At 34.7% G+C, this 13,848-nt stretch overlaps 1 protein-coding gene across 2 annotated transcripts in view; it reads left to right on the forward strand.

The window, feature by feature from the left end:
- Window positions 1-4,831: 4,831 nt before the first annotated feature.
- Window positions 4,832-13,848, forward strand: part of LOC149785724 (uncharacterized) — a 40,206-nt gene continuing 31,189 nt past the window's right edge. Inside the window, exon 1 of one of the 2 annotated variants that reach the window (XM_089979600.1) lies at window positions 4,832-4,912. The gene's annotated coding sequence lies outside the window, so the exon portion shown is untranslated. Of the gene's footprint in view, window positions 4,913-4,948; window positions 4,969-13,848 lie in introns of those variants that run through there. The other variant, XM_089979602.1, reaches the window with a different exon arrangement.

The raw sequence follows: 13,848 nt of genomic DNA on the forward strand, positions 1-13,848 counted from the left end.
TTCAGAATCCCTCAAACGGAAAATTTATGTTCTGAAGCCACGCAGCCGCCCCCCCCCCCCCCCCCCAGTATTCCCAGATACCATTAATCCACTCGTTTGAGATAGATGGAGGAAATGTTTTTATGGAGATCGTCCTGAGAGATGCGTATGATAAGTGTATTGGAGTACAAAAAATGTCCCTTTTCAGAGCCAACCAGATCTCTATAAAAGAAAGACTGTTCAGTTTTCCAAAAAATGTTTGCCTGTGGATGAGTTTGTTTGTGTATGTATGTGTTTGTTTTTGTCTATCACAAAATAAAAAAGACTTTTCCCTTCTGAAAAATGTGTGTTTGTATGTGAGCGTTTTGTGGTTTTTCTATAAACACTTGCTACCCTTCCTTGTGTGTTAGTGTGTGTTTCATATTTGCTGTATGGATGTGGTTGTCTTTGTCTTTAAAAAATGTTCTCTTCTCTATTTTATGTGTTAGTATGTTTGCAACTGTGTGTTTGTTTGTAAAAGTGGAGAGAGTTTCTTTTAGGTCCGCGCTAGTATCTATTTTGGATGTTTTGTATGTGATGTGTAGTTTGTATGAAGCGATACTTTTCTTCACGTTCGTGCTTTAATTATATAAAATGAAGAGTTCGTCAGTCGTACCATTCACCGTCAACCTAAAGAAAGTGTGTGTGTGTGTGTGTGTGTGTGTGTGTGTGTGTGTGATTTGAATTTTTAACTACGACGTCTGCAGTGTGGCAGTTTATAGTGATGTCTAGCACTCGGGCATCATGCCGCAGACATGTAGCATGATGTCCCACCCAGTCACATTATCCTGACACCAGGCCGACCAGTCCTAACACTAACCTCTTAATGCTGAGCGCCAAGAGAGGCAGCTGTTAGTACCATTTTTGTAAGTCTTTGGTATGACTCGGCTGGAAATCGAACCCACGAGCGTCCGCCTCCTAGAGAGAGAAAAATATGACTGAAAAGTTACAATACGCAACATATATCCTGGTGGACATCGAGCAGCTATTAAATGAAAACTGGAAGAAGGTACAGGACAAGTTTAGGAGGATGGGGCATCCAGATTGGAACCCCGAGGAAGAAAAGAGGATGAATTTCTGCAAAAACTGAGAAAATTGTGGAAGACTTGGAGGGCAGAGAGAACGTAGAAGACAAACCATAGACCTTTTCAGGGACACTCATTTGCCTCGAAAATATACTCTTTGACCATGGCAATCAAGTATTTTTGTCTTTGTGTTTTATAAGTGTTTGTTTGTTTGTCTATGTTTGTTTATCCCCATAAATACTTTTATTCCCAAAGTGTCACCTCCATTAACCATATAGACATATTTAACATAAAATTTCCCATAATTAATTAGAGTAGCGCTTACTGAGGTCAACACGAACACTGTTACTAAAACACTAACACAGTGAGTTCAGTAACTTGCTGTTGCCATTTTTCCCCAGTGTCCAGGGACGTGATGTCACCCATGTTAAATTCCCATTGTCCCCCAGTTGTCTTTATAACTCTGGTTTATTGAAAATCCCATTGGCCCTTAAGTGCTACATATAACTACTTGCTTGAGATAGACAGACAGACAGACAGACAGACAGACATGCATATGCTTTTGCTACACACTAAACTATACGAACGACTGGGATTTACACACTACTCATTCTCTACACAATCAGGTTCCTAACTGAATTTTTTTCTGTTATTATAATAGGAATGCTTGCACAGGTCTTGCTTGCGTTAACATCATAACATTATGGCATTCTCAACCCCTCGATGCATTCTTCAGCAACTGTGGTGACGTTATTTGTATTTTAGTATGACGTTAAAAATATAACGTTGGCACTACTCCAATGTGTTTTAATACATTTTGGAAAAAACTCATTACCACATAAATCAGTCCACACAAAATGCTGATTCCTTCGTCATTAAGTATACTAACGTGAATATTCAGCTACATCTGTTCTCTGAGTGGATTTAATACTTTTCACCTGTTTGTTTTAAAGAAAATATTTTTGCTGTTGTAATAATCAGTCTGTTTTAAGGACGCGATAATAAAAATTTGAATAAATAAATACTGAGAAAGTAATCTGCATTATTTGTCGATGAAGAAAACCTACGACCAATAAATGACCAGTTGGAAAATGCATTGGTCTCCTAATGCATCTCGGTATCTTAAAACTAAAGGGGTGACGATTTTAAACGCTTTACTATTTATACACCAGTCTTTCAAAATCGAATGGCCCACTGACCGATCAATCACCCTGCTAGTTGATCTAGGTGTCAATGTTTACATGTATCTTTTCTTATTTATTCACCACATTTTGGGTCAGTCAAGTGGCCACCTTTGCGACTTGTATTTTACAAAACGTATACAAATTAAAATCTCTGTAATATCGTCAACATCCGTCGTCCGATTTTCATGTGTTATTTTAACCATTCTTATGTCACTTGTTTAGGCTCGAATACACAGTAACACGAGAAAGAGTGAAAACAACAAGCTTTGACAAATACAATAATTTATTTCCCTGGAAAAATTCTGTAAAAATGAAAAAAAATATGAACTTAACGGTTTTATAGAATCAAATCCAAAAATGATCCAAAGATAATCCGAGAATAAAAGTTTGGTAGTCCTAATAGCAAAATGTTCTACTGATTTCACGTTCGAATCCCGAAGAAGAATACAAGATGGAAGATGATGACGTATGCTACAATCTGTAATGTTGAAGTCCACAGTTCCTTGTAGAAATAAGAATTATCACTCTGGTTTCTGATAGCTGAATACATTTGTATAAACAAAACTCTCCTTGTTCCACAATATTACTTGAGCATACGTATTTTCCATAAAAATAACATAATTAATCCTTTTGAATCCAAGTAATTTGAAATAACACCAAACCAAGTAATTTGAAATAACTACAAACAGGACAACATACAACTAACAGTTTAACAGCCCAACTTCTACTGAGATTAATTCTCCAAAGTATGGGTTATATAGACTTTCTAAAACGTAAACAATGGTCACGTGATTATCTTCTGGAAGCTTATAGAACAAATACTTGTTACAGATCACGTTTACCCAGTGTGACCCTGACGAAAACCAATAATTTGTACTCTAAGAAATAAAAAAAACAAATTGTTTATATCTTAAAGACAAAGTCCCATCACGACCATGGAAACAACCAATCATTTCAAAATAAAATAGAACTTGTTTACAAAGGTTGCTACATATTCTGAAACAAGGTCAGGAATTAGATCAACACCTGGTGTTTATAAACTAACAGTCAAAGTCAAACTATTTTCTAAAATAAGTATCATCTCTAGTGAATAAATTTACATTACAATATCATGTAATAAAAAATACATAAAAAATTAAAACTGAAAATTAAATTGAAATAAATATATTAAATCAGATATAATTAAATCAAATATACATAACACCATCTACATACAGTAATATATCGATCACCACTATTGTTTTCAGTTAGAAAATAACCTAAATTTTAACACAGATCAATGCTAATTAATTAATTACTTCTGGCCGGTTATAATTAAGGTGACATTAGCCCAGTCCTACAACTAAACATCCACTTCCATTACGTCAGTCTTGACAATAACAATGGATCACTTCCTCATTTGACAACTAAATAAATATTGTACTATAGATTCCAAAACTCTGCAATGTTTCAGACTGGTTATCATTGTAAGTTTAATCATTTAATAAATAAAATGTTTTACTGGAGATGTAGGGAATATATTATAGCTTTTGAATTCGTTTATATATATATATATATATATATATATATATATATATATATATATATATATATATATATATTGTAAACCTCTTCAAAATGAATTGAAATGATTGCACAAACTACCACTCCATCGGAGATATTTTTCGATTAATTGTATTCGTACATGCATAACTTCTCTTTCTCCAGCTTCTGCTTCTTTTTCTCTCGCTTCTTTACTTATATATTTTTTACGTCCAAATATTTTGAACAATCCACGCCTAAACGTGAGATGTCTCTTCTAATTTTCCTTCGTGGCTAATGCAGGTATTTCCACCTGTATGCAATTTTATCTATCTTTACCCACTTTAGCTCTCTTGACCTATGTCGTTTGATTGCTGACCAATGGATGAACTGGATATGTCACGTCATGTGCCTTACGTTTTCTCACAGGAGTCTGACGTTTTATTAATAAAGTACGGCGAAATCTCTGACAACATGAAATCACCTTATCGGTAATGTAAATGAACTTATTCATTTATATTACCGATAAGGTGATTTCATGTTGTCAGAGATTTCGCCGTATTGTATTGAGAAAACGTCAGACTCATGTGGTTTTCTAAAGATTCGTAACTATTGGTCAACTTCTACGACAGGAGCTCATCAGTGGTGTGTCTAAAAACCTGTTATAAAATTGTCAGCCCGGCTGAATCTGTACAAAGTTCATTTTTAAGTTCATAAATCAATTTTTTAAAACACAAGTTAATGCCACAAAATATCAACTTTTCCATGCTCTGCGATGTGCATGTTGGTAGGAAGACGAGGTCCCCGATCTAAAGTTTCTGTTTACACTTTACTATTTGTTGATTTTATTGTTTCTTAAGTTCAGCTTTGTAGAGATAAATGTATATTATGGAAAAGAAGAAATGAATATGTTAATGCATTCGAATGAAAAACAAACTCAACTGGGTGTCTTTGTACGTGATGTGTTCTAGGGCAAGGCACCTTGCTCAAATTGCTTCGGCACTAAACAACCTAATTATGTTGCTGTGGCGTAAAGTACCAAACCAGTCCAACTGAGTGGTATATCTAATTCCGTTTTATTCAACCGATCTCATTTGACACTCGCGTTTTAGTGTATTTGTAAGCAGAGTCAGTTCCCTTGACAGGCGGCTCCTAACTTGACCGGTAATATTAACAAACATCGAGAAGCAAATTCTTGCTATAGAAGCTTTATTTTAAAGGTCATTTCCAAGATATATTAAGGTTTAGGGTATTTTGATTGCAGTCAAGTTTTGCATCGAAGCTACGTTGCTGGTGTGCACCGAATTTAACAACTCTCGGTTTTCGACGATACTAGTCTATAGTACTAGTTGTACAAGTCACATTAGTCATGTGAGGTGCTCGGCACCGCTCCGGTGGCTTAGTGGTTAGAGCGTCCGCCCCGGATGCGGGAGGTTGTGGGTTCGAACCCAGGCCGAGTCATACCAAAGACTTCTAAAAATGTTACTAACAACTGCCTTCAGCATTAAGAGGTTAGTGTTAGGACTGGTTGGCCTGTAGTCCTACAACGTAAGACACATCACCCGATATTTTTGTTCCGGGGTGTGGGTGGGGTGATGGCACTAAAACAAAACCAACATGTGCTATGTCGTACATTGTAGGACTAGTCGGCCTGGTGTCAAGATAATGTGACTGGGTGGGACATGATGCTTCACATCAACGGCAAAATATGACTGGCTCAATGTAGACTATTTGTACCCAGGCAAAAATAGTTAATAACATGATCGCATCATGTTAGTAATCATTTGAATATGTTAAATTAATGAGAATATACATTCCTTCAATAATCTGAGAACAGTGGTAGATGCAAAAGTAAGTTTCTACTTAACATTCACTCAATTCAACTCTTGGAATCCTGTTCCATGACAGAATTACGCATACTTTTTCAAGCCTCCATTTAGTTTTAAATCCAAAAATACAAAATTTGCAACCTCTTGAGTAAAGTATGCTTTTGTGACACACATAACTTGGGTTCGTAAAACGATTGACATTTATTGTATGATAGGGTCCTACATCAGAACAAGTCATATGGGGTAATTATTTGAGAAAATTTTGTTTGTGAAGTATAAAAAACAACAGAACACATAATTGGTTTCTGTTAGTGGTTATTGCTGCTTTGTAAACATAGTAAAAAACAAACATAATATCTATCACATTTACCCCCCCCCATCCCCCAGTTATTTAAAATGTTTAAAATAAAGAAAACAAAGTTATTCTTTGAATTAATAACTACGAAAAACTTTTAGAAATTGTCATAAATTAAGTAATTGTGCTTTTATTGAATTCTAATGCAAATTGTGTTTGGTTTATATCATATTTATAAAATAAATTATAAAATAAATATTGTGTAAAGAGTTATTGATCAGGCCAAATAAAATAAAAAAATTGCATGGTTCTGGTTTAATTAAAAAAAAAACATTTAGAGTAGGTAGAGAAACCATTTTTTTGTTTTGGTCTGGAAAGATTTAAATGAAGCATAAACTAGAAAATAAATGCCGTTCTCATTCTGAATTTATCTTCAATAGTGTTATCCCTTTTTTTTATAAATTCTCCCAAAATGTTATTTTTCTTTCTGCAAAACATGTTTTGCAAAAATTAGTGTTTGGTCAGCAGGAAAAAGTAAGGTTGGTCCACTAACCAGAGCCACATAACTTTTTTTTTTAATGGCCTCAGTAACATAATGTCAAAAGCTACATTAGTGCTGTCATTGAATTTGTAGCTTGTAAGTAAAACCTCTAGCTTGTAAACCAACCTTTTCTTTCTTCAGCCAAAAGCCAAAAACACATGGGACCCTTCCCAAAATCAGTTTTCAGAGGTTTTTGCTTTACAAAGGCTTTTGCAGAGGTGAAAAAAGTATTTTTTGATGCTTATGTGATGAGACAAAGAATGTAATTATGTTTTCTTTGTGTGTAATAGTGGACAACATTAAGAAAGTTGTTTTTTTTTTTAAAACAAAAATAAATGTATTTAATGAAAAATTAACCAAACTGTATACGTTACTGAAATTCACATCCTGTCAAATAAATACAGTTCTTCCAGAAGGAAATACAGTCTTCATGAGAAGAAACCCTTGAGGAATGAGATATGACTATAATTTTACTATATATCCTTTAGAATTTTGAAAGATACTCCATGTTTAAATACTCCATACAGTTCATGATGTTCACAGTTCAAGGACCTGGCTTGAAGAAAACATGGAAAATTGTGTTTTTCTTTCACTAGTTTGGCTTGTGTTAATGCCACCATTTTTTGTGGAGTAGCCAGATAAGCAAATTAGCAATCATGAAGTTGTTTAGGTTCTATATACGATGAGAAACTTAAGGGTTTTATTGATTGAATCTGACTTTGTTGCTTTCCATCAGCAAAGCACCACAAAAAAGCCACATGGCTGGTTAATAAAACCCTGATATTTAAATTTAAAAAAGAAAAATGTTCTATTTATCTGTAATATATATTAATTTACAATATAGTTTTATTTAAGTCATTTGGGTTTATGACATTTATATTTTAATAATTTAATTGAGTGGCTGGCTTGTGTTATAGTAAAGAGCATGTACAATACCTGAAAAAAATTCCTTCATAAATCAAGGCTGATTGCCAAGGTCATGTCAACAGCTATTTTGGTCAATGTACCCATGCATTAGCTTGAATGGAGGTCCTAAAAACATGTGATACTAGAAGTATATTTGTCCTGTGGAGATGTCATGCATACCCTAGTTGTTGATTGGCTCAATAATTAGAGAAGGTCAGAATATGACATAAATTATTTCACAATCAAATGATTTAAATGTTTGAGAATCTTTTATGTGATTCAGATTTTGTTGATTTGTTGATTACATAGAAACTCTATCAGAGAATTAAAGTGCCATGTTAAGATTCTTCATTTTGTTGACAGCTTTGTAAGAAAGAAAGAGGAAATCATGATTTACTTATAATGTAATGTATATTTAATATGTATTGTTGTTAGTTTTTTCTCTCCATGATTATATGGTATATATAATTGTATTTTGGACTTGACCTTGTCCAAAATCAAGTTCATTTTGTACCTGACAATTAACTTTTAATTTTGTAAAAAAATAATACATAGCTTTGTCTCTGATTGTAGTTTAAATATTAGGATCATTATCAATAGATGTAAACATCTTTATTTGGGACTGGGTCTAGGATATTGATATTTCCCTTGGATAAACTTGTTGTAGCTGATGTTTACCACTTTTTTCATTATAATTTTTGTGAAAGATTTTTATCTTGTTTACAGCTTAGAATTCTCTAGAAATGAACTTTTTCTACCTGATCCTGGCTCTATTTTTGTGTCTTAGTTTTTGATCTAATCTTGTTTACTTGAGAAATTATTCATTATTGTAACAATATCAGAAGCAGAATTATTTGTATTTTTGTGTTCAATTTTTGGTTGCATGGAATTATTCAAATTGTTGTTCTGGAATTACAAAAATAATATTCTTGGACAGAAACACTAATTTGGAATTGTAGTGAATTCAGATAAGGAAATCTTGGATTGAATTATTGTTATTAACTGGAAGACTGTTAGCACATAATCAACCTTCAGACCACCAGTGACTGCTCCAAGCATCTGCCTTGGATGTGGGAGGTTGTGGGTTTGAATCCAAGCTGAGTCATACCAAAGACTTACAAAAATGGTACTAACAGTTGCCACACTAGACGCTCAGCATTAAGAGGTTAGTGTTAGGACTGGTCAGCCTGGTGTCAGGATAATATGACTGTGGGATATCATGCTACATGTCTGTGGCATGATGCCCCAGTGCTAGACATCACTGTAAAGTGCCACACTGCAGACATCATAGCAATATGACTGAAATTTTTTTAAAGCTACATTAAGAATCCAAAACACACACCTACTCAGACCACTGATATATTAGGACATTCAAGACAACAGACACATCAACACCTTCATTGCTGGATCATATTTCAAACACCACTGGAATTTAATTAGATTTTAATGGTGATAGAACGTTTTGGATATAATTAGCAATAATATAAGTTCTTTTTAAATTTTCACTCTGTATTCTAGGGAAATTATTTGTTGAATTTGACAAAACTTGTTGGATTTCATTCTTTTCTATTACTTAGTTTAAGACCACAGAGTCATAATAATAATTTGTTTGTTGGACTAGCGGAGTGAAAACATCTATTACAAAACAGACAATACCTGTCAGATTATGTGAAATTATTCAAGGACTTTAACATTTATATAATTCTGTTGGTTTAAGTAAAAATAAATCATAGACTTTTGTGATATTTTACTTTTGTGGAATTGACCTTGAAGTAAAAACTTTTGGATTTACGACTGTGATTCTTAAGTGGCGCTAACATGTTAAAACATAAGCACATTAGAACCTTCATTCAGAATACCTTTGGACAGTTAATGAATTAATATGAAATTGACAATACAGTTTAGGATACTATTCAGTGAATTCATGCACTGTAAGGTATTTTTAATCCTTTCACTTTGATTTTATTTTTTAGGGAAATAAATTTATATTTTGTAAAATTGAATGCATATTGGGTTTTACCTTGTTTTGCTACTTAGTTTAAGCCCCTAAATGTAACAGTATGTACAAATAAATAGCAACAGTTACAATTAGATAATGAACAAATAGAAAGCTTACCTACAAGCATTTTGTTGTTAATAATTTGCCTTAAAGCTGGCTCTTCTGTAGAGACTTCAGATTGGCCTTTTATTGACTCAAACAGAAATTTGTTTTGGTATTTGGAGTTAAATGGTTTGGGTTTACTGGGAAATAGTGATGCTATTAAAGTAGGAAATACTTGAGTTTCACCGAATTTCCTTTAAAGCACATGTCTGCAGATATCTATAAGTACATGTATGTAATTACTTTTGACAAGAAAAATATTGCCAACTAGCAATCAAAATGAATATGTAGGTGTCTTGACAGATTCCCACCAACTTTCACAAAATGCATGCTGTTGTAATCTATTTGTATAGCAGATAATGTCTATATAGCAACTGATTGGTTCAACATAAGAACTGATTGGTTGAAATATAGTTGGGTAATGACTCAGATATATTAAAATCAATTAGCCAGTCAGCAATCATACTTTTTATGGTGTCTGGAGGTTTGTCCAAAATGGACAATTTAGTCTGTAAGTTGGTGCAGAATTGAGATGTTGGAATTACTCTTTTGAATGCAAGTTACTGAGAGATTTGCAACCATTGAATAGGTATTAACTTGTACCAAATGTTGTTGAGTGACTTCAGTGATGATTTTACCATCTGGGGGTGGCATTGATGCTGTTTATGGAAGTGCAAATGAAATTTTTGGTTGTTGAGTCACTAATCATCATTGTCAATCTCAAATGGATTGAATCACCCTGTGATTCTAGATTTTCAACTGATCCACAGTAACACTTTTAATGCTATCAGTGATTTGCATTGTAACTTGTTTGGCAATCAGGTGCAGTGCATATTTCAGGTCTACGAGAACCAATGGAGCTCCTATGAACAGTCCCCAGACAACATCACCAAGACCATTTCTGTGACATGTCATGTAAACAAGTTTTCTTTAGTTGACAACACACATGTATCACGTGTCCATGCACAACTTTCGTTTTATTAAATATTGGGTTGATCTCTATCAGTGTGTAATGCAAACCATAAACAACTATCATTTTATTAAATAACAGGTTGGTCTCTATCAGTATGTAATGCCAACCACACACAACTATTAGTAAACATTGATTTGATCTGTGTGCAATTTCAACCTCATGCTTTGGACATTTGATTGATTGAGATGGTAGAGCTTAGTTTGGGCTTGTGTTTATATATCAGGGGTAGACAACCTACATCACATATGCCACAAGGTGGCACATCAAGAAGTTTTGTGTGGCACACAAAGGGTAGCCAAAAATATCAATTTTAACAGTGTTACTCTCTTACTGGTGGCACACACTCATTCATTTTGTTGTTGTTGTTGTAGGGTTTAACGCCATTTTTCAGCACACGATAGGCTATACATGGCGGCCAGTATTAATGGTGGAGGAAGAAACTGGAAAACCCCCGGAAAGAACCACCGACCGACGAGAAGCTACTGGCAAGCTTTCTCACATACCCACATTGGCAGAATCCGAGACTCGAACCCACACAGACAGAGGTGAGATGGTAGTGATCCATAATGGAGAGCGCTTTAGACCACTCGGAGCCCCCATTCATTTTGTAATTAATCCGGAAAAAAGTGGCACGCTATGTAAAATAGGCTGTCGACCCCAGGTATAGACCCCTGTTATCTATGTAGATTTAGAGTTGTTTTTTATCAGCAGCCAAATCCTCATTCAGATCTCTTCATTGAATCAGTCATTGTTGTAATACTGGTGGAAAGTCCAATAATGTTCCTAGTACCTTCTCAAATGGTCACAATTGAATATTGGGCCAACTGTAATACATGCACAATGATGCTAGTGTGATCTTGAGTGTGAGGGATTGCCATGCAGTAGTTATATAAAGGGTGACCCTTGGGATTGTATTTGTAATGACACTCAGAATTGCAGTATTGATGTATTGATCTCATGAAGATTGATTATGCACCTCAGAATTCGTCATTGGTTTCATAAGAACAAAGTTCGTCATATACATCATCAGTGTCCCACACACAGTGAGTTTGTGCATTAATAATTGAAATGTTTCCAGGTCCATAATACTGTCAGTGTGAAACTGTTGACAAATTGACATGTCCTCATTGATAACTTCTAGTGAGTTATTGCTGGCACAAACTGACAACACAATCATTTCCAACCTGTCCATGAGTTCAAAGACCTGTTGTGAGTCATACAGTCCACCAGGGCCTTCTCTTACAGGTGCTTGCTTTTCTCTAACCAACTGTGAATTTTGTCAGATTCTCATTGCCACCTGGCAATTTTTTCATTCCGAGTTGGAGTTTTGGTTCATGTGGGGGTTGAGGTTCACATCTTTTTTGTGTTTGCTTTTGGTTTCTTTTGCTTTCATTGCTTTTGCCTGTTCTATTCTTCATTCAAAAACAGCTTTTTTTTGGCTGGGGAAAGTTCTGACACCAGAGGTTTCAATGAGTTTACTTTTCAAATTAGGTTTGTGTTCAGGTTCAGGTTAGTTTGAGGGTTCATGTTTGTACAAGCGTCCAGGTTTGTGTTTGGCTTTGGCTTCATGTAAATGTTTTGTTTCCATACCTGACAGACATTAGGCTTTTTGCATAATAATTTTTTTTGCACCTAATGTTAGCTGTTATATTGATTATGCTTTTTTGGTACATATAAAAAAGGAATTTGAGAATGTTCCTAATAAAAAGACTTGGATGAGAATAGTGGTGTTGTTGTTGTTGTGGGTTTAATACCATTTTAAAGCACACGATAGGCTATACATGGCGGCCAGTATTAGTGGTGGAGGAAGAATCCGGGAAATCCCCAGAAAGAACCATCAACCTTTGAGAAACTACTGGCAGGCTTTCTCACATATCCACATTGGCCGAATCCGAGACTCGAACCTACATAGACAGAGGTGAGATGGCAGTGATCCGTAACGGAGAGTGCTTTAGACCACTTGGCCACTCGGGGCCCCTTGAGAACAGTTTTGTTGAGTTTGTTAGTCCTTCATAGATATGTATTTACCTTATTTTCTATTTATAGCAGCTGCATAAGAAATATTTCTAAGAAAGGAGACAAGTTTCTTCTGTTTGAAAATGTATTCACAGATTCATTATATTAATGGTACCAAATTTTTAGCAAAACAGGTGTTATTGATGTGACTGGTGATGTTTTATGACTGGAAAATATTAGAAGAGAGGGATCTTTTTAAATTTTGAAACGAGTTGGATCAGAAAGTGAAACATCAGTGTGCTTTACAAATTTGTAACGCAGAATAGGAGAGTGATGTAATACAACACTCAGGTTGAGCACATTTTCTCGTTCATTACAGAACTTGTGGAGTCGGCTTTATGATCACTCACCAAAAGTTCGACACATAGAATAGTGAAAGTGAGCATTGTATTTGTTAATATGTTTTGTGATTGTATTCTGGTACTAGTCCATATTGATTTTTCCCCATTTTGTAAAAAATTTCTGAAATTGCGGCATGTAATGTATAAATTACACTTTTTATGCTCAGATTGCGTTTTTTTTATTGTTGCCACTCATGTTGTGCTTACACCTCTGTGGGTTGGAAGGAATGTGTTTCAGCTAAACTTTATGGAAAAAATCATAAAGAATTAATATCTCTTGTGTAGGTGGATGAGACGTAATATTTTCTTGTTTATAGTTTTTTTTCTCATAAAGTTTTACATAATTCCTGGTATATTCCTTATACGAGCAAAGAAAAAGCTCCCATGCATAACCCTTAGCTTGCAAATTTCCCTTGAACCTTCTGATGCCAAGTCCATGGTTATGTGTTTAGGATTTGACTTTGGCAGTTTCAAAATTCAACAACCATTGGGTTTTCCCAGATCAAGCCATGGCAATATTTAGAGTCAGTGATGGAAAAATCTTTAGTTTTCTCTATTGTGGCGATGTGTTAAATGGCATTCAATTGTTGTACAACATATAACTTATCATCATGCCTTCTTATTGTGTATGATGCCACATGAAAACTTGTAGTCCTACCCACCTTTGTCAATATCAGCAATGTCAGTTAGTTGCATAAATCAATGGAAATGCAAAGTCCTGGACCCATGGTTTGTTGTTACTATCAAATCTCATGTTTATGTTGAGATAAAAAAATGTTCATGTCAACTCATAAGCCCTTAGTCCCATATTGAACAAATCCATTGTTTTCTAATTGTTTATGTTGAAAAGCTGCTAGTTCTGACTGCTAGTTATTTGATGTTGCCACCAGGCTTTAATGTTGCCATTGCATTAACAATTGGGCACTTGTTTGGTCCTCCAAAGTTGGCCTTTCAAAGCAACTTCGATAATGCATACACCCCTCATCAAAGCAAGCCAGCTACAATCTTCAATAAAAACAACACAGCCTTATTCAAAGGAAGCCAGCAAACTTGAATAAAAGCAATGGAATCTGATTGATTGCTGCATTTTCCAAAGTG

The sequence above is a fragment of the Sinohyriopsis cumingii genome, chromosome 13 (assembly GCF_028554795.1).
Source record: "Sinohyriopsis cumingii isolate HCF-2022 chromosome 13, ASM2855479v2, whole genome shotgun sequence".
Taxonomy (NCBI): Eukaryota; Metazoa; Mollusca; class Bivalvia; order Unionida; family Unionidae; genus Sinohyriopsis; species Sinohyriopsis cumingii.